Source organism: Urocitellus parryii, chromosome 8 (assembly GCF_045843805.1).
Source record: "Urocitellus parryii isolate mUroPar1 chromosome 8, mUroPar1.hap1, whole genome shotgun sequence".
In the NCBI taxonomy this organism is placed as follows: domain Eukaryota; kingdom Metazoa; phylum Chordata; class Mammalia; order Rodentia; family Sciuridae; genus Urocitellus; species Urocitellus parryii.
Window position 1 is genome coordinate 6707195 of NC_135538.1, and position 20981 is coordinate 6728175.

The 20981-nt window shown below is 49.5% G+C and overlaps 1 protein-coding gene and 1 pseudogene across 1 annotated transcript in view; one reads left to right on the plus strand and one right to left on the minus strand.

The window, feature by feature from the left end:
* Positions 1 to 20981, plus strand: part of Prkn (parkin RBR E3 ubiquitin protein ligase) — a 1241962-nt gene that overhangs the window by 1183066 nt on the left and 37915 nt on the right. The window lies entirely within an intron of this gene.
* Positions 18571 to 19100, minus strand: LOC113185884 (RWD domain-containing protein 4 pseudogene; annotated as a pseudogene).

Sequence of the window (20981 nt, forward strand, 5' to 3'; positions counted from 1 at the left end):
TAACACACCTCCATCTATCTTTTAACATGTATGCTGCACGTCAGTCTGAATACGAGCCTTGTATTTTCTCAATGTCTGTCTCCAGCTTGTGTGTATTTTAAGGATTAAAACAAAAACAAAAAACAGAAACTAATGACAAACATTGTGCTCATCTATTCAGCTGACAGCTGCATCCCCTATAACCTGGGTGTTGAGGGCCACAGCTGAGTCGGGATGTCGCCTGGCATATTGCCAGAAGGGAGTGGTTGAGAGGTGATGCCAACGAGCCATTAAGATGATGCTGGATTTAAACAGGTTGTGTATTCAATTGTATACAGACCCCTGCTGTCCGCCTCGGGCGCCCGCCACTTTGGAGTTGTCGGGGATTCCTGGGGAGTTCGCGTTGGTTGGTGAAGTTCCGGTTGGTATATGGTGTTCCAAGGAAGGGCCGTGTGGGTGGCGTTCGTGTGAGTTCGGAAGTAAAGTTTGTTCCTGCTTGAGTGGCTCGTGATTTGTGCCCAGCCAGACTGCGGCATTTGGGCACTTTCGCTGTCATTGTTTATACGGTAATAATGAGACCCGTAGTCCTCTCCTGCCTTCCCTCCTACACACACGAGGGGGACAGACAACGGGGTGACTTCCAGGGAGTCCCATGAGGGAGCAAACAGAATGCAAATAGAATGATGATAGGCAGGGGCAGGTGGGAAGGGACCTTCTCTAGCTGGGGTGCCCGAGAATGCTTCTCAAAAGAGGCAACTTTGAACTGAGGCCCAGAGACATTCCCAGTGCCAGACTGGGACTGACGAGCAGTCTCAATCTTCAATGTTTTGCTTGTCATTGACCCCAGACCAAGGATCCTTAGCATGTACTTTGTCATCCACTTTGGCAAGCACAGACTACCGTCCATGCAAATAAGAATTCTTCACAGTGGGTAAGTGCCCAGAGCTTCCCACGTAGGGTTCTGGTGGTGACAGTGGACAATCACAGTGCTCACCTCCTTGTTACTTACACCTGCAGGCTGAGGGCTGCATACCACCTCTCCCTGGTCCTCGTGCACACTGACACCCCCCGGTGCACCAGGAAACGGTGTGATGACCTTCAGACGCTACACGGGGGATTGTAGCTCTCACACCTGCTCTTCATTTGGGGGCCACATTTCCTCAGATGAGGACATCAAACCAAACCCACCCAAGGATGTCATAAATTAAAGATGCTGGCATCCCCAAGCCCACTGAGGTTGTCAAGTCCGTTCTGAGAGTGCCACAGCCTTTGATATTTCAGGGCCTCCAGGTGCATCTCTCGCTTATCGTGCTGCTGAGATGTGAATGGATTTATAGGAAATATAAATGCTTTCTAAAAGCCGCAAGTCAAGTGTGTGCATGCACGCCCAGTGTGTCTTGTGCTCTGTCCACGTGCTGTGAGCCCTGTGTCGGTGGATGTCTGTGGCGCTAGAACAGGCTGTCGTGGGCATCTCCGTCATGAGCATCATCCCCACTTATTTGCTGGAGTGTAGGATGCAAGGCCAGTGCGTGATTTCTCATTTGGGAATTGACATCAAGATGTAGCTTTAAAACATGTCATTTTCTTCTGAGGCGTCCTGCTCCTTTTCCTTCCTCCCTCCCCTTTCCTTCCTTCCTTTCTCTCTCTTCCTTCTTTTAATAGTTTCTCCCTTCCCATAATTCTTCAGCATAGAGAAAGGGATAATAACAAAGAAACAAGAAAATAGAGTATAAACTGAAAGAGTTGATTTAGGCATTACTCAAAGAAAAAGAGGAGATAGGCATGAAGTTAATTTTCTTAGGGTTCGCTTTTGTTTTCCTAATTAGTTGTTTGGGGTTGTGACCATTGTTTTGCTTTCAACGGGAGAACTAAGTTGGAACCGTTGGCTAGCGTCTTCAAGGAGCCTCCACACCAGCAATTTCAAATGATTTCTTGAAGTAAAATCTGATATAATCTCTTCTACTGTATATGCTTCTATATTGGTAATCCAATAACAGAAATCATACCTGCAAAGTCCCAAGGAACTTAAGTCGTTCATTTCTATCAAAACTTTCTACTTCTAAAATGCACTAAATTCTAAGCACTTTGTCCATTATCATAAGCACTCGTTTGCCTAAGGATACAACAAGAATCTCTTTGACACCACTGATAGGAAGCTTGGCATATACTGGATACAGAATAAACCAGATGATCTACAATGTCAAGATCATATTTCAAACTCTGGGCTCGTTGTTTTATAGTTTTTAACTCTTTGAGATTTGTTCTGGGTAAAACCCATTCAAAATCTCCCCTCATGTTAACCTTATGCAATCTTTAAATTCTCTCTGAAAATCCAATGTGTTCTCTTTAGAAAAGTATAAAAACCAGGGTTGGAAACAGGCCCAAGAGGTGGACATATTCTAAGTCCTCCTGTGACCCCAGGGGCCTCCTACACTCCTTTCTTAATGGTCCTGCATGTAGGCAAAGAAGGGCCACCCACAGAAGTTAGCGGGTACTCTCTAGCCTCCCTGGCGTTGATCCGCCTTGATCTTTGGTGAAGATTAAATGAGTTTGTGCTTGGGCTCAGAGGATCAGTTATGACCCAGACAGTAGTTAAGCTCCAGGCCTAACTGCCAAGAGCCAATTCCCTTCTGACCAATTCCCTACAACTTTTGGAAGGAAATTCTACATCACTACTTAACTGCTTAAAAATGACTGATTTTTGCTGTTCAAAGCATTCTGAGTATTTCCATTTCTGGGGAGAATTCAGCATATTTAAATGACTACTTAGGTGCCGTGGCGTGAGGACTCCTTGACTCTTTCTGGTGGACTGTGGGGCCCCATCTGCCCCGGAGCTGCCCGTAGGGCAAAGACTCCCCCAGGTGAATTCACATGGATTTTACATCAGTGCTGAGGGATGAGGAAATGAGGACCTTCCTTCTGCTACTTCCCAGTCACTGTCCCTTTGTCCTCCCTGTCTTGAAGTTTGCAAGGAAGAGGAGTTTCAGAGAAGCAAACTCTGTGGAGTTGAGGAAAATCTAAAACACGATAGTACATTACTCGGCATGGCAAAGGGACAAACCTAAGGTGCAGAGGTCCAGCACATTTGGGCTCAAACTCTCTCTTCAGCTGTTACCTTGTTACCTAGAGGGGTAATTTGTTTTCTCCGAGCTTTAGTTTCCTCCTTTATAAAATCAAGATATTATTTTTTTTAAATAAAGAAAATTGTTCATGATGTCACAGACCCTGGACAAAATACCAGGCACCAATAGGCATTGGTGGTAATTTGCTTAGTCTGTATCCCTTTAGGTGTATAAACCAAGGTCACCTGTTCCTCCACCTTTGAAAACTGCTAAGGACTAACTCCTGACCTCCCTGACACATTTGGGAGAAGGGTATTTTTCTGTAGAATCATTATTTATTTATTTTTAACATCAAGTTTTTTAAAAATTTATTTTTAATATCAAGTTTGCAAAAAAAGAAAAAAGGTGTCATTTGGGCACACAACACTGGGCGAGGAGCTTTCCTGAACACATTATCTCCAGTCCCTTCAGCAAGCTCACAAGTAGGTGCTGACTTCCCCACTTTGCAGCCAGTAATGGCAATTCAGAGATAGCAAAGGCCCTCTCACAGCTCCACAGATCTCAAGTGAAGGAGTCAGAGCGGCAACTCGGGCTGGTTAGCAATTTAACCTTTTCTAGAAAGTAGAATCAAATTATTTTCCTTGTGAGAGTCAGAGGAAAGCCTGTTGTGGTTAGGAGTTTGGGTCAAAATCATCTGGCACAGACGTGGGGACCTCACGGTCCCTGTCTGCCTGTTTTCTCAATTATAAAATGGCCACTTAAGATGGGGCCACGTGAGATCATGAGGGTGAGGCAGAGAACTCCGTGTCTAGTGAGTTGTGCTCAGCTGTCATTTTAATGCGTAGATGTTTATCTAGTGAACAGCGGCAACCATTATATGCATGTCACTGAGTATATCTGAGACCTTGGTGTAAATGATGTGTTTGCATTTAACATACTTTTAGAGACCTGCCGTAATGTTTCTTTGGTGTTTGAACTGTATTTCCAGATAGGCAGCAGTAGAGATCATTTTCTGATGTCTGCTGAAATACTAGGAAACTCCAGTGCTTCTATCTGAAAATGCCAATGTACTTTATAGGCAAAATCAACCACAAAATGTTGATGGGGTCAGGCAGTGAGGTCTGAGGCACAAACGTGGTTGAGAAGGAGCTCTCGCAATGGTGTTAAAGTTCTGGAAGCAAATACTACGTGGGAGGCCACAGAAAGAGTGAATTGTTGTTCACACTTCAGCTTTGATTTGGAGACACCTGTGAAAGAAAATAATCCTCTCCCAGTACTCACTGGTTATTTTATTTCCAGAAAACATGCTTGTTATTTTATCCGAGGTAATTGTCTGGGCTGCAGGGAACAGTTTGTGACAAGTAAACAGCGCCACCTACTGGTTGCGGAGAGTAATTTTGCTAAGAAAAGAAATTCCTCTCCTGGGTGTGATCCCCCAAATAATGCTGAATGTTTTGATTTCAGGGAGCAAAGAGCCAACACGGATGTTAAAAAGAAAAATCAAACCACGTAGAAACAGATATGAATGTAGGCAAATTCCCTTCCTGGCATGAAGATTGCTCTTTTCTAAAGCGTCAGGGCTGCTCCAAGCATCTCAGTTCAAGTGCCAAGTGAAAATGTCTGGCTTCTATCACCTGATTTTCCTCCCTACTTTGATTAAACAGATCGGCAGAGACAGTTCCAAACACACTATTTGTCTAACGCATTTACATATTAATATTTCCAAACCAAATCTGGCTCTGAAGCTTTGTTATTTAAATGCTTTTATTGATATGCTCAACACCATTCAGGATGGCATTCAGCCCAGCCCACGCCATCCTGGACATTTAAATTAGAATAAGCAAGGCTAGGCATGATGGCGACTCCAATGACCGCCGTGACCTTCTGCTAGGTGCCCTCCGAGTCAGCCAGACCTGGTTCAAATCCCAGGAGTCAGCATGGAGGTGGCTGCAGTCCCTGACATTCCTGGTGCCCCTGGTGGGTCACTGCTGCCGGTCAGGAGCAGGCCTAGACCTGGACAGTGGTGGAGAGTAGTCTGTCTGCGTTCCCCAAGCCCAGACCTTGCCTGGGCCTTGGGCTTGGTGAATTATTGGACATTGTTGATTTACAAAAGCTGACACTTTCATTTAATTTGGAGTAACTTTTACTTGGTGTAAAAGTTAAACCCAGGGAGGCAGATGGCAGTGATTGGCAACCCAAATCTCCCATAGGTGAAAGTTATCTGATCTGAGTCTCCTTATCTGTGAAGATGTGTGACTTGCAGGTTCTCCGTGATGATTAGAGGAAACAGCAGGTGGGGAGCCCCCAGCTCAGGCCCCGTGAGGAGCCCAAATGCTGCTCTCACTGTTGTGTGGAAGTGAATCCATGCACTTCGAGTCAGATTAAATTGATGGCATATGGTCCTGAAGCCATTAGATGAGTTTCACAGGCCATCAAAGGCCACTTGTCAAAAACTGTGCACTCACAGGTAGACCTCATTCCCCCTCTGGACCAGGGTCATGGGGATCAGGGAGGGGCCACGGGCTCAAAAGGCTGAATGTGGGTGGGCAAGCACTCGCCTTCCTTAGATCAGCCTCTCCACAATCTCTTTCCTTGGTCTTCCCTTCTCCTCTTCCTTGGTGTTCATCCCAAAGCATGAGCCACTTCTGTGGAGCTGGTTCCCAAACCCAGCTCCACATCCCCACGCCTCCCCTGCACCTTCTAGCACTTGCCGGACATCCAGGTAGGCAAGTCCTCAAAGAGCAAGGTCCTTGGGGCAGGAGGAACAGGTGCTGCCTAGGTGTGACCGGGCACGCCCATCAGGGTAGGTATGACATGTAAAAACAGCCCCTCCCCATCCACAGACCATGTGATGCCTCAGCCTTTGACAGTCCAAGACTGAGAGGTGCCCGGTCTCCAGGACTTGTCCAGAAGTGATTTGTCTTACAGTCAGAAGCTTGTGTCTCTTTTCTTGCTAATATTAGTAAGAATAAAAGCTCATTATGGCTTTTCTCTCTCTCTCTCTCTCTCTCTCTCTCTCTCTCTCTCTCTCTCTCTCTCTCATGACTATGAGCTAATATAGAAAGCTTGTCCTACAAGGAAGCAGGCAGCGGGGTAGAGGGAAGGGCACTAACTAAGAGGGAGTCTCTATATTTGTAGCTAGGCTTGGTGAATTATTGGACGTTGTTGATTTACAAAAGCTGACAGGCTGCCTGGGTTTGAATTTAGATGCAAAAGCTAACTGGCCAGTCACTAGTGACCCTGGGAAGTGGTTCTGATCTCTTTTATGCGTTTAATTAACACAAATGAGATGGGTGCCAACTACACACCTGGTGCTGTTCTAGAATATGGGACATGGCAGTGATCCAAAGAAGCAAAGACCACTGTCCTCACTTGTTATACCCTCCCACGGGAAGCAGACCAAGAACCGCGTGTGGATGATGAGATCACTGACTTAGAGCCAGGTGCGCAAACTTTTTGGAAAGGGCAAGAAGTCAGCTGGGGGACATAGGGCAGCCTCCGCCACTTGGTTCTGCTCCACCCCACCATCCTGGTAGGAAAGCAGTCACAACTCCCAGGGTGGCTGTGTCCCTGAGACGGAGAGTGTGCTGCTGTGTCCCCTGAGCAGGGTGATCACTGCGGAGAAGAACCAGGCAGGGCATGGGCAGTGCTGGGTTGGGGAGAGAAGGACAGCCTCCGTGTGATACCAGTGAGCCGAGGGGAGAACCAAGGCTCAGCTGGACAAAGTGCTGGGCGTGGTCTTGTGTGGCTGGAAGAGACAGTGAGGGGAGGGGAAACGGAGGGGCTGGCAGGGAGGCGTGGGGATGGAGGACAGCCCTGCTCGGTGCCGGCTGCTGGGAAGGTCTGGGTCGGGTAAGTCGAGCAGGCCTGGGACCATGGCAGCCATGGGGGCAAGGTCTGTGGAGGCTTAGACCCGAGGGAAGTGACAATTCCAGAAGGATCCCATGTGGGCAGGGAGGAGCTGGCACACCTCTGGGGTTTGAGTTTCCTTGTGTGTAGCTGGAGAGAAGAACAGCACCCGGGGGTTGGTGGTGTGCCGACCTACTAGGTTATTTCACGAAAGAGCTCAGCACGGTGCTTACTACTCAGTGACTGCTCAGTGAATGTCAGGGTTCCACTGTTATCCATTATCATAGAGCTGTTCGGGCTTCGCCTGGGCCTGAGCTAAGTCACCTACTAATTACATGATCTTGAAAAGGTTCTTAATCTCTGAGTGTCAGTTCTCCACATCTACAAAATGAGTTTAGGGGGAACAAAAGAGAGCCGACCACATGAGCGGCAGTGAGTTCTCAGATCTCACTGCTACATCATGGCTACTCCTCGGTGACTTTCCAGCGGCAGTCATGTTGGGTGAGTCACCTGCGTTCTCCTGCAGCTCTGAGCTCGGCCCTGCAGCTGGACCTCAGCACCCCTCCTGGCCTTAGGGTCATGTGGGTCACACGCTCACAGGCAAATCGTGACCCAAGACTCAGGTGGCACGGGGACGTGGCTGTCTCATTACCCTACAGAATGCCCAGCCCTGCGTCCTCCCTCAGCAGCTGAGTACATTTAGGTAGAAGAAAGTAAATGCTTCCCTTACTCAGCTCCTTTTCAAAATGAGCTTCATTTCCTGGGAAGGATAAGAGAGTATCTAAAACAGAAACCCGTGATTCCCAGCAGTCACGGAATGCAGTCTTTGGCAGAGGAGGGCTGTGCCCACACTGCTCAGATGCGTCCTGCTCCACGAGACCACCCTCTCATGGATAGTGATTTGCTGCAGCTTCCTCAGGAAAAGATCACCTTCCTCCATAAAAAGTAAAAAAATCAAAAAAATCAGATCCGCACTCTCCAGTGTTTGTGAAGTCCTGAGGAGGACACAGTTTAACAGGATGAAGCCCCAACCACCTGACTTTCTCCACCTCTTAAAGTACGTTTGGGCCAAGAGGCTACACATCAATAAACAACGATACAGCGAGCCTCCTAAATGAGATTTTGATCCTCAGTTATTGGCTTCAATGAGGCGAGGGGAGAACATCTCGGCACATTTTGCATTTCAGAAGGTTGAGGCTGAAGCTGGGGGTGGCTGTCAAGGACCTTCTTGGGCAGCAAACCTACCTGTGTGGGCCTCAGGCGATCAAGCAGAATCTGGGCTATCAGGTCACTTGTAGAGCTCCCCAGGCCACAGAGATTGGCGTCCGCCTTTGACAAACAGAACACGGCACACCCCAGGCCAGAACAGACACCAGGGTGCACACCTCCCAGGTGTGGGGAGTTTGGGGAGATGACTGGAGAGAGCTTCCTGTGCTGATTGTCATGGAGACCCAGAAGGCGGTCGCCGTCTCACCTCCAGGCACTTAGAAGCAAAATTAACAGCCTGTGCTCCTGAGAGCCATTTGCAGCAAAGAAGCAAAGGCGGCAATTTACAACTGCCCCGCGTTCTGCCCTCACCGACCCTCCCTACTGGTCCTAGGAAACAGTCTGAAGACGCAGCCCTGCCTGGCCGCTGGGCTGGGCTGCCTGCCCTCCTCCTGCACTGCCTCGATCATCCGCCCAGGCCCCTCTTCAGACAGCGGGAAAGAGAGAAAGGAGCAGTGGGGGATGCGTGCGGCCCACGCTGCCTGCCTCCGCTGTAAAAGCTTCCCTCTCCTCTCGGGAGTATTCCTCTTAATTAAAAATTGCATTTTTGAATCAACTTCCTCAGAGCTGGGGACACTGGACGTCGCATTTGTCTGAGGCATTATCCTGGTCGCTAGAATGACCATGCGGCTCCCTCCTCAGCTTGAGCAAGGTGGGAGGCTGGGACCAGAAAGCCCTGGCCTTTTGTGGGTGGTTAGGCCACAGGTGGCCCTGGACGCTGCGTGGCCAGTTCCGTCCAGGCTTCCTGCCCTCAGCCCATGGGCTCTCCTGTCTGGCCTGAGCCCTGCCTTCTCCCTCAGTTCCCACGGTGGCTTCCCGCCCCGCCCTGGCCAGGTCCCTGGGCCGTCTGTGATTTATTAGGTAGGCTGTGCTGGTAAATTGCTCAAACCCCATTCCCTCTCCTGTGAGATACACATGAATTTAAATCACCTTTCTTCCACTGGAAAGAGAAATGTCCCTGGCAGTGGGACAGAAAGGGCCCAAGGTGGGAACTTCTGGGCCCTGCCCTGGAGGCCACTGTCCAGAGACAGGCTAGCCAGGCCCTCCCTGCAGCCCTCGGCAGTGCTCCCTTGGACCTCTTCATCCCTGGCTTCCTGGTGATGTTTCTGTCCAGAAAAGGTAAATAAATCTCCCAAGAAGCCTGACTCGCTGCCTGTACTCAGCTCGGTCCCTGAGATACTCCAGTCCCACGGTGGTAGGGGGCAGGCGAGAGCCTCTGACCCCCGTCCCATGTCCAGCAGGCGTCACAGGGACCCATGGTTGATATCTGATCAGCTTCTGCTGAATGAAGGAACGTGCGAAGGTTCCCAGGCGCGTCGAGGTCCGCAGCAGCCGGATCGATCTCTTCGGTCAGGCTGTCGCCATGGTACCCAGACTCTCTGAAGGAGGGTCTCTGGGGTCTCATCAGCAAAACAGAGAGAATAAATCCTGCCTCGCAATGAAACCAGAGCTTACAAGTGCCCTGGAAAAGGTGCCCTGGTTTGTATTATCACTTACAGTATTAACTTATTGATCTGCACAATACAATCAGTCAGGGCCAGCTGTGTGCGTGCGCTGCCTTCTTCCACGTGAAGAAGTGGGCTCCGGGATGAGCCCTTCTGCTGGACACTGGGAGGCATGAGCGTGCCACACTGTCTACCTTTCTCACGTGGAGGTGATAAGTCCCATCACTTTGTTTTAAGAATCCTCGAATCATCCTGAGGATCAAACATTCTGCTTGTGCTTGATGCAGCGCCATCTAGACCTTCACGGGCCCTTTTCCTGAGGACGGATGATGTCTTTCCAATGGCACTTTTCCCTGCCTCTCACCATCACCGACTGAATCCTCTCCACTGATTCCCTCCCACGCTCCCCGGCTGGGGTGCCCCGCTCCACTCCATCTGCTGCCGCGGAAGGAACCCTGTGGTCCACAGCAAGGACTCATGTGTAGGAACAGTTCGCCTCGCTGCTGAGTGGACGGTCAGCCCGGACCCAGGGCTCCTGGGAGCATCGGCCCCACAGCAGGTCCTTGGCAGCCAGAAGCCAGTGTGTGGGAGCCGTCGGGGAGCTCAGACCTGCAGCCCACCCACGAGAAGTAAGTACTGGGCCTCCAGTCTCCCTGGAAGGCAGAGCTGCCGCTCACAGCTGGGACTTCTTTTTCCTTGACTGAAACAGAACAGGGCACAGTGGGTAAGAGGAGGACTGAGAGAAGCATCTGCACAGACTGCTGCTCCCAGACACATGCTGAAGGAGGACACAGCCGGCCACCTCCTCAGGTACCAGGCTAGACCCACTCCTTCCCTCCCTCCCTCCCTCCCTCACGCCCTGGGCCCTTGGCTGCCCAAGCCAGGTGCCAGATGTCTTCCCCATCTACTGCTCCAAGGGCAGCAGACATTGAAGTGCCAAGATGCTGACCCAGCAGGTCCACAGTGTGCCCAGAACCTGTGTCTGTCATGTTTTCAATCCTGGCATGGGGACCAGAAAGGTCATCAGTGCCCAGTTTAGCAACTTGATTCAACGTTCACATAAGACAGAATTTAATCTTCCTGTTGCAAATACTCCCTGAGATATTTTCCGATTCTGCTTCTCAGCTGAAAAGCAAGCCAGGGTAGACTTCATGAGGAGGGATCTACCACTCAGATTTAGCTTTGTTGACCTAAGGCAGCTGTGAGAATCTTGGTAAAGAAAGAAAGAAGAGCAAGCTCTGAAGCACACGGCCCCGCGGGCTGTGGCAGGAGGGGGACTGGACTGCGCAGAGCTGGGTCTGCAGCGCGTCATTTCCTATGGGCTTTTAAACCCTCATTCCATGAACTGCTGTGTATTGCAAAAGAGCATGCCGAGGTTGGGGAACCTTCCAGCAACCTAAAACATCCAGCAAGCACATGACTTCCCTTTGAACCAGACGGGATCCTGATGTGAGAGCCGCTCATCTCTGCCCTTAGAAAGAGGCCACATCAGGACTGGGTCCTTCTCCACGGGGTTCATCTGTTAGTGTGTGCACGCTTCATTTTTGTGTGCCATTTTGTAATTTATTCTCAAAGATCCTACTTCAGGAGCCATATGGCCATTCTAACCTGGCACACGAGAGAACACATAATGGCCTAATAGTCTCAGAGATTTTCTGTCCAAAATGCTTGTAGCACTGAAGTGTATTTCCAACCACAAAGCCACAGTGTTTGAAAAATCGACTTCCCCCACACAGCATCGGCAAGACTCGCTGCACGCTCACCACCCATATTTGGGGGTAATATGTAAATGGGTAAAGGTCAGTCCATTTTGGTTGAGATTTCTTGATCCATTTCTTAATATTTTGTTTTAAGATAGCAATGGGAAGCATTGTCACTGTCATGACACCTCTGGATTCTTTTTCAATACCCTGAATGACTTCAAGTGACACTGCAAAGATAACAATATATATATATATATATATATATATATATATATATATATATACACACACACTCTGCCAACTTTCCTGCCAAGAGCCCCACAGCAGCGTCTGCGCCCCTCAGGCCCTCCCTGCACTCACCAGTCCTCCTTCCCCACAGGGCACCCTCGGGGGCTGCGCCTGGGAACCAGCCAAGACTGGACCAAAACACCCTCCTTAAAATGCCAGAGATTTTATTATTACAAAAGCAAAGCATACTCACTAGCAATGTCAAAGACTTAAGCAGGGTGGAGAAAAAGAACACAGCAATCATAATCCCCTGTAGCTGGAGGTGAGATTTTTGATTCATTGCTATAGAGCTTTCTAAATACTTCTTATATCCACACACACATTTTTTTAACAGAAATGGGTTTTATGGGTTTTTTACCAGTTTTTCACCCTTAATAGCATCACAAACACCTTTATAATTTCCCTAATGCCACGTTTAATGATGACCATTAATGAGGACACGCCATGATTTGCTTAAGTAACTTACCTAACAGAATGACAATAATTATTCTATGGCCTGATTTTTACTATATTACTGATTTTTCTCTAGAAAAGAATTCTAGAAGGGCCAAAGTATGTGCATGTTTTTAAGGCTTTGCACACAAAGCATCTGCTCGGCCATAAGAAGAGTCTTTTTGTGTCTTAACCTTCCTGAAATTGCACGATGTTTTAAATAGATGTGGATGTCTACAGTGGTAACTTTCTTTCCTTCCTTTCTTTTGTCAAGCTGTTATTAAGTTGAAGGTGCCTTTTGCAATTAATGCCATCTTAGAATTAAGGCACTCCAGTCCTGGCAAGCCGCCTCCCGGGAGCAGTTGTCCCACGTACAGACCCTCCCACAAGGTGGCTTTGCTACTTCCCCACACCACCCCTCTTTTCACGTTTGCCAAATGACAGGAAGTTTCATGTCTTTGTCGTCAAGCTAGTGCATCCCCACAGTTCCGATGCACTAGTAATTACCCTTAGCGTAGTTCTTAGAAATTTTAATAATTTTAATAATTTATTTTCCACATAGAGTGTGACTCTTCCTTGGTGCAAAAAAAATGGTAAAACATAAAGAAATTTTAATATGGCATGCTCAGTGTACCAGTTTTTACATAAATACAATTCGATGATCCTAAAATTAAATCTTAATTATATTCCTCTAAAGTTCCATTCGATTAGAAATACCAAGTGAACCCCAACCCAGGGTCAACACAGCATCTCCAAGTCAGCAGGGAAAGCGTGTCCTTACTGGGGACCCTGTGTGGATCCCTTCCTTCTTTAGGGCCAGCCAGATTCCCACCTTCAGTGAAGATGCCATGGGGTGACGTCGTAATTCACTGTCTGGAAAGCAATGACAGATTTGCAGTGGATCCGGGAGCGCGACTGGGTGTGGAGCACAGATGGGCAGGAACAAGCCACAGTGAGAAGGACAGGATGAAGGCAGAGTCCATTGGCCTGAGGAGCTCGGGAAGCACTGGGCAGAGGGAGCTTAGGAACAGCCCCCTGACCTCCTGACGTTGACGCTAGCCTGGATCCCGCTCCCTCTGGGCTAGTGCTGATTCAGAAAGCACTTTGCCAGGACGTGAGAGCCATGGCACTCAAATCTGTGTCACTGAGACTAGGAAGCCAGAGTGAGAAGCTCCTGCCAAGTCTTGTGATTTAACACTTAAAAGGCACGTATGTGTCAAGCTGACATCGCTCTCCAGAAGAACTTGGAAGCAGCCCACCTTACATTTGGGTGGATTTGAGTAAAATACCTGACATGTGCCAATGGAGGCTCCAGGTTCCTTTCAGAAGCATCCAATAAAACCTTACTGCTTTAAGATAATGAGAAAATTAGTGGAAAGACTTATCATAAACCAAGACTCATGTAAGGTCAAATTTCAAGTGTACATAAAGTGGGGGGGGGGGATGTGGACAGAAGGTCGCCAGTCCACAGACCACTTGCTACCATCCCCCTACTTGGGTCTGTTCCCAGTGCCAAACGCACGTCAGATATGTGTTGATTTTAGATACATGAAACCAATTTGACTTTCCTCTTCAGCAAAGAAAATGATATTTTTCAAAATTCATGGGAGCAAAAGTCCATCTTTTAAGGCACTGTTTGAACTGCCACCGTGGAGGGACAGGTGCAGATGTGCACATGACCCTCCTCCTTGTCTCTGGCACAACCTCCTCAGCTGTCAGAAGGTGTGAGATGGAACCCGAGCCGCCTGGCACTGAGCGCCCACGGGCCCGGGTTCCCTGTGCAGCCCAGAACGCCAGCCAGGAGCGTCGTGGACACAGCGGCCGCTGCCGGGTCAAGGAACTAGGTCACCACTGCAGCTGCCGTGAATGAGTAACGATCTTGAAAAAGAAGTCCATAAGCAAATGACAATGAATGGCTTTTCTCCCCGGTCCAGTTGTAAATCCTGTCTCTGTGCAACAAGGGCTGTTGCCCACTGCGGTCTGTCCTTGGCCTGGGAGATGTTTGGGGACGTAAATCAGTGTTCAGGTTAGAGGGGCAGCACTGGAGCAGGTGACAGGGGGCGATGTGGTCATTTAGTCACTCCTCTGCCTTCAGTGAGATGCAGGATGATGAACTTGGATCCCGCCATCCCAGTGAGGAATTTCTGTTGGAATTCCATCCCAGTATTTGTGACCTGCCTTCTCCAGCTCTTCAGAAGGATGTTGCTACCAGCTTGATGGGGGAATGGGTTCTGCACAGCGATACGGGGAAGGCGTGGCCACTGCTCCATTTCCTAATATTTTCCAACAAGGACTTCGGTGCTTAGAGACAGAGCCTTCTGAATATTTCATTTTGACTCTTGTTATTGTGCCGTGAGTGACATACACCATGATACACTTTCCAGAAAAGACTTTCTGCACAGAGTCACGGAAATGTGTTATCGCCGATAATGTCAACAGAGGGAAGTCCTGGCCCATTTTTAGCATCTCAGTTTTGAATCTTTGTTAGCTACAATTGATCGAAGCCACGGGGCCCCAGAGATGAGCTCCTCTGTCCAGGATCCAGCTAGGCCTGAGGGCTCTGAGCACACAGGCCCTGCCTGCAGCACTGTCCTGTGCTCATCCCAATTAATCTTATTTGCCCTTCGAGAGCCCAAGCGTCACCCAGCTGTGGAATGTGGCCACACTGCTGGGAGCACAGACCCTCCCCTGCTCCATGGTGACTCCAGCCCATCATCACAGAGGAGTGTCTGTGTCCCCCCTCTCTCCCTCCTGGAGCCAACCCTAGCAGGTACCCCTCAGGGCCTAGTGTGCGGTGGGTGGAAGTGCTGGGAACACATGCATGGCCCTAAGGAGCCCGAGGTTGTGGGGGGGCACATAAGAGAACACAGTGTGGGGGATGGGAACTAGGTCGGGTGTGTCCAGGGCAGTGGGCACATGCCAGAGAAGATCAAGCCCAGCCTGGGCTCAGGGGGTTCCCGGGGTGATTTCTGAATTGAGAATCACAGCTGAGTGGTTATAGTTAGCTGGGCAAAGCCGGGGGAGTGGCAGGGGCAGCACAGCTCAGGAGCAGAGGATGCGGGCGGCTCCCCAGAGACCAAGCCGGGCACGGCCTGGGCCTCCATCCCTGCGCTTGGCCCCTGCTGTGCACTGCAGCCCCTCCAGGAGGTGAGCGGTTTGCCATTTCTCCATAGGCCCCTTGATGAGCCTTTGGCCTTCTGAAGACTTGATTCCAGTCATAGAGACAGACAGACAGACAGGGATGGCATTTCAACGAATAGTTAGATCACTGTAATTATTCCTAAATATTCACTGAAGGCCCATTGGTGCTTGTTGTGATCCAAGTTGTTGGGCAATTTTTTTAAATATAGAATAGTGTTAGCCACCCAGCCGCCCCCACCACCACCCTGTTGGGTGACATTACTGGAAGAAAAGGGGACCTATTCCACCCTAGAGAGCATCGACCCAGACGCTAGTGGCCTTGTGGCTGCAAACCAGGGGGGTACTGCACAGCCAGCCGCTGGCCCTTTCCTGGTCACTGTCATTCGGCTAAATGAGCGTCCCTGTAATGTTAAAGGACCAAGAAAGCTATTAGTGAGGAGGCCGCGCGGAGGATGGCACCTCATTCGCTCACCTGAGGTCCGCCATTGTCTCAGCAGCTGGGAGATGCAGTGGAGGTCCCGCTCTTGAGCCGCCTTAATCAGTTTGCTTTCTACCTCCTTAGCAAAGCAGTAAGATGGGGGAGGGAAGACAACAGGCGGGGGAGAGTCGTGTAAGTCTGAGTTTTATTTTATAATTGAGCGACGCCGCAGGTGTGAGTGCTGCTGGCAGATAAGGCTTTCAGGGCACTGAAGGGCCTCCTCCACTCCTGCTCAGGACCCCAGCCAGCGTTATCTCGTGCTAACAGCTGTCCAGAGGAGCCCCGGAGTCCAGAATGGGCCAAGGCCTGGGTGGCAAGTGCTCTGTGAGTGTTTCTGGCTTCCACCATTGTCTGCAGGCAGGGCAGAGATGCATATCCAGGGAGGATCATGTGGGAATGGATCCCGCCATTATTAACAGCCCCAGCTGTGACCTGCCCTGAGCCTGGAGAACACAAACAGAAGCATGAGCCGCCTTAGCTCCTGAGGGAGGCCTGGCTGAGTAGACGTCTCAGACCCAGGGGTTCTGGTGGCTGCCCTCCCTCGTTAGCTGGAAGGCTCACGAATAGCAACGTCGGGCAGAGGACCTGGGGCAGGGAAGCCCCGAGTTCCAGCAGAGCCCTGGGTAGTGCAGAGGCCCCGGGCCTGCTAACCTCCCCTGGAGAAGGCACGGGAAGGAGTCCACGTTCTGGAGGTCTGGGTCAGCTTCTTGCCTTAAAGTGAGCTTCGCTTCAAGGGTGAAATCCCAATCCTGACGACAACTTTCCAAACGAATCCTCAAGTGCTGAAGAATTGCCGCCTGAGCTATCACAAATGGAAGTCCACTTGCTCCGTGAGAGGCTTTCTGTTCTGGGGCCTTTACGCCTGGAAGCAACTCTTTAACCCAAACCTCTGGGTTGGCTAAATGGAGAGCCTGCCATAACCGGGTCGAAGGTGAACACGGACAGATCCTGATGGTACGTTTGTCAGCCACCCCATAAGGAAGGGTGCTGCTGCAGGCGTCCCCCTCCTCTGCAGTGTGCTCTGAGCACAGTCTGCCTGTGACGAATGGTCTGGTCGCTATCTATCCTTGGTACAAGATTTGACAGAGTGAACAAGCAGGAACAGCAGACACCCAGAGACGCAGTGAAGGTTAGAGATAACCCCGAACAGCTCTTCCTGTCTGCGCTTCTTGAACAAATGGCTCCGAGTGTGTGGCAGGAAGAATCTTATGTTCTCACTGTAGACAGTGACACCTTGTTTTCTTTAATCTGACTCATTTTCTGTACCCTGCAGTTCCTTCCTCCATCGGTACAAAACGGAACTCAACTCTCTCTTCCAAAGGCTGAAGTCGACAAGCCATCATTGGGGGGAAACAAAACTTTGAATTTAAGTAATTAGAATCATGAAAACACTCATGGCTCTCTAACCTTCCCGATGTCCCTACTTACCTCTGAAATGTTGAAGGTGTTCTCTTCTTTTGTCCTGTGATACCTTCACTGACCACCTTCGTGATCTGAGCAGCCCTCGGAGCAGTGGCTCTGCACTGACCAGTGGGCTCCTGAGCACGTGGAACGGGGCTGGTCCAAATGGAGCCATTTCTCCAGTGTGTGGACATCAGGGACTTTGGGCAGCATGAATGAGCTAGAGCAGCTTCCCCGCCTCGGTCACAGCGATCGTGTCGACATGCAGGTCCTGACCCGTGCTCCTGGGCGTCGGTACCATTCCACTTGTCTCCCAGGTCCCAGGTGGTGCTGAGGCTGCTGGTCTGGGGACTCCCGATCACTGCTGGGACCGGCGTCGGGGCCTCCTCTGAGTTCATGTTTCAGAGGCCCCTGCTGACGTGGCCATCCAGGCCTCCCCTGATCCAGAGGGTCTCCTGCTGGGAGAGCGGTCCATTAGGAAGAGCAGGGATGGAGCAGGGCCTCCCTGCACGACCTCTCACCAGCAGTTGTGCCCAGGAGTCTGCCTCAAGAACAGTCCCCACCTTGTTTAGCAGCCGTAACGCTTCAAGGGCACTTGGATTTCCCAGGCCTTGACTTTATCTGGGGCTTTCCGTCTGCTCCTAACCCTCTCTTCCTATCACTTCATTCTCTTTCTTCCTCATCTTCTTCTCTTTTCCAACAACTCTGAGCCCTGTCAGAGGGGAGCCTCTCCGCCCCTCACACCCAAGACCCCAGCCCTGGAGTCCAGCTCATCATGGTACCCCTGACCCCCACCGTGGGCTCTGAGTTCACCAAGGAAGTCCCCTGGCCAGATGGCTTTGTGCTTGTCCTCCAGCTCTCAGGCCCACCCCTCCCTTGTCACCCAAGGAATTCACCACTGTGCCACCTACCCATCTGCGTGTCTGTGTGGCAGTTACTCTGTGAGCCCCTGGTACCTCCTCAGTGATCACACAGCGTTAGAGCTGACTTGAGTTTGAAGTGACTGCAGCCCATCCAAATGGAAAGGCACGGTAGGCAGCTCGGAGGGGGTCAGGAACACAGGCTGGGGTTCAAGTTGTTAGCAGAGAGGCCACCGATTAGGCCTCTCTGTCTGAAGGGACAGAGGTGATGAGCATAAAAGCAAATTCCATTTCCAGGTGCCGTTGCCCCCTGACTTAACCCACCCGGTCTCTTCCCTATGAGCCTCTGTGGCCTGCATGGGACTATTTCATAAGATATTTTTTTTAACATCTTACCTTTTATTAAGGCAAGTTTGTGAAAATAATGTAATACAACTAGATCTTTTCATGAACTTTCCACTGACAACATTTTTTAATGTAAGAAACATACAAAAACGGGGCTGGGGATGTGGCTCAAGCGGTAGCGCGCTCGCCTGGCATGCGTGCGGCCCGGGTTCGGTCCTCAGCACCACATACAAAACAAAGATATTGTGTCCGCCGAAAACTAGAAAATAAATATTTAAAAAAAAAAGAAACATACAAAAAAAACCTACATTTTATAAAAAGTCACCTCAATACCAGAAAATAGTTGATGAAAGATGTTGAACCTAGTTTACTTTTTAAAGGATGCTCTTTCCTTGACTCAAATTCCACGTGTTGTTCATCATCTTTAGAGCCAGTTTTGCTTAAATGCTTCACCACATCAACCCAATTCCAGCCCCAAGGAAGTTCCCCTCTGTGATCTGTTTTGTCTGCCAGTTTACGTTTCTGGGCTTTAGAAAGTTGTCCTTTTTTGTCTTTTTTCTTATTGATGGAGCTGTACTAGGAGTTTCAACAGAGATGATATTGCTTATAGATGTTGCAGAATCCAGGGGACGATGATTCTCCACGAACTGCTCTTTGTTGTCTTTGGCATATTCAAACAACGCATAGGACCTAGCAGTTCCAAGATTCACTTCCACAGCTTCCTGTAACTTGGCTAATATACTCTGCTTTACAGCTGATGATATGGTGTTGTTATAAAAAAAAGCGTTCATGGATATAATTGGAGGTGTTTGGGGATATGTTTCTGTCCAGGAAATCTCTATTAAGAAGGCTTTGGGATCACCAGTCGAAATATATTCACTAAGTACTCTTTGTTCCATTTACTTTATTTCTCCCTTTTTATCACAGAATCAACTTCCACTCTCCCAACATGTGTGATATTTTTCCTTTGTTTTTTGTTGAACAGTTTGAAAGCAATGTCTTCAAATATACATGGGTAAAGTATCCTAAGAACATTCTCTTTTATAACCACATGACCATTGTCACACCCTATATTAAATAATTCCCAGAAACTTTCATCTCCTTCATAAATAGAACGGAATGCTTCTAGTTCCATCTCCTGGTCCTCCTCCAGGCGGACAGCATTCCCAACAACTAAGAAAAAGCAAGGGCAGCAGCCTGAGGCCAGGGCGTTCCCCTTCGGTGCCATATGCAGGATGGGTACTAAGCTCCTCGGAGATGTAAATGCGAGTCAGGGGCACACTCAGCGGTCTGCAGCATCCAGCAGGACTAGGTGGGCAGTGGGCGGAAGGCCGTGGCAGGTGGGGCACTCAGGCGTCTAGTAGGAGGCTGCAGGGCGGCAAAGGCAGAGGCTCTGCAAGATATATTTTTGATTGATTTTTTTTTTATCATTGATGAGTTTGGAAAGAAAAAGAAACTCCAAAGACAAAAGCCTCCAAAACGTGCTAGCAAGGCTCCCCAACATGGTTGAGCTGGCCCTGCCCCAGGGTGCCAAGGGCCGGGCCCAGGTGTTCAGGGGAAGCATTTGGTCTCCCCTGCTGTGCTAAAGAGCATAAGGATGCCCACAGGCGCGTGGGACAAATTGGGCTCAAATTGCCATATGGCTTGGATTTCACATTTTCCAGGGCATAGTCTAATCATTTCTACAGAGTCTAATGCCTTGCTGCAGATTGTAAATGATAAGGTCACACGGATTAGAGACCAGTTAAAAATTATAGAAGACATATGCTATGCATTTTACTAATGAATGGCCATATTCAAACATGTTCACTAATTAATGGCAATATTTGAATGGGTCCACTAATGAATGGCAATATTTGAACGTAATGTTGAATTTGATACCCTGTGACCAGAGCTCCGTTTCTAGAAGGAGCCAAATGCTCCATAAGGTCTGGGAAATGCGGATTTGAAAGAAATATTGGGCAGGCCTTCCAAGATGTTAAAGGAATTCTCAGAGACTGAAATCTGCCCACCAACAAGTTTGTTTAGATGAACATTGACAGTGCGAATGTTATCGTCAAATCCTCCAAGAGTCTCAGCTGCTACCAAATCCTACTTCAGCCTTTGGAAACGAGGGAAACCACGAATCCAGAGGGATGGCAAGGAACTCGGAAGAAGGGCATCATCACCATAGGAGTTGTTCTTTAAAGTGGTAAAAAAGAAGTAAGAAAGGAAGGGGGGGGAGTTAGGGACAGAGTCACTGCCATAAATTGTACCTGGCTCAGCTTCCTGTGTACCCTGGAGGGCTGCTGTTAAGACACCTAGTAGCCCTTGCTGAGGGTTGGTTCTGTCCTGTAAGGTCCCCGGACACAGCACAAGGGGGAACCTGAGGATCCCCGTCCTCTGTTTTCCACTGGGACCTCCAGTGTGTCGGCTTCCCGTGATGAAATCTACACAAAGTCCTTTCCCAGCAAACAGGCCAGACTCAGGCCAGGATGATCATGCAGACAACTGACCCCACACAGCAGGAACTGGGAGGGGACCGAATGGCGCTGACACAAGCCACCTTGACCCTGGTTCAGCCACGTGGATTAGACCTAGAAGTGGTCCAGAGTTACTTCCTTGGCTGGGAGTATGTCTCTGTGGTTACATAACACATATTAAAAGCGCTTAGCAGGCTGGGGATGTGGATCAGTGGTAAGCACTTGCCTGGCAAGTGTGAGGCCCTGCATTCAAACCCAAGCACACACAAA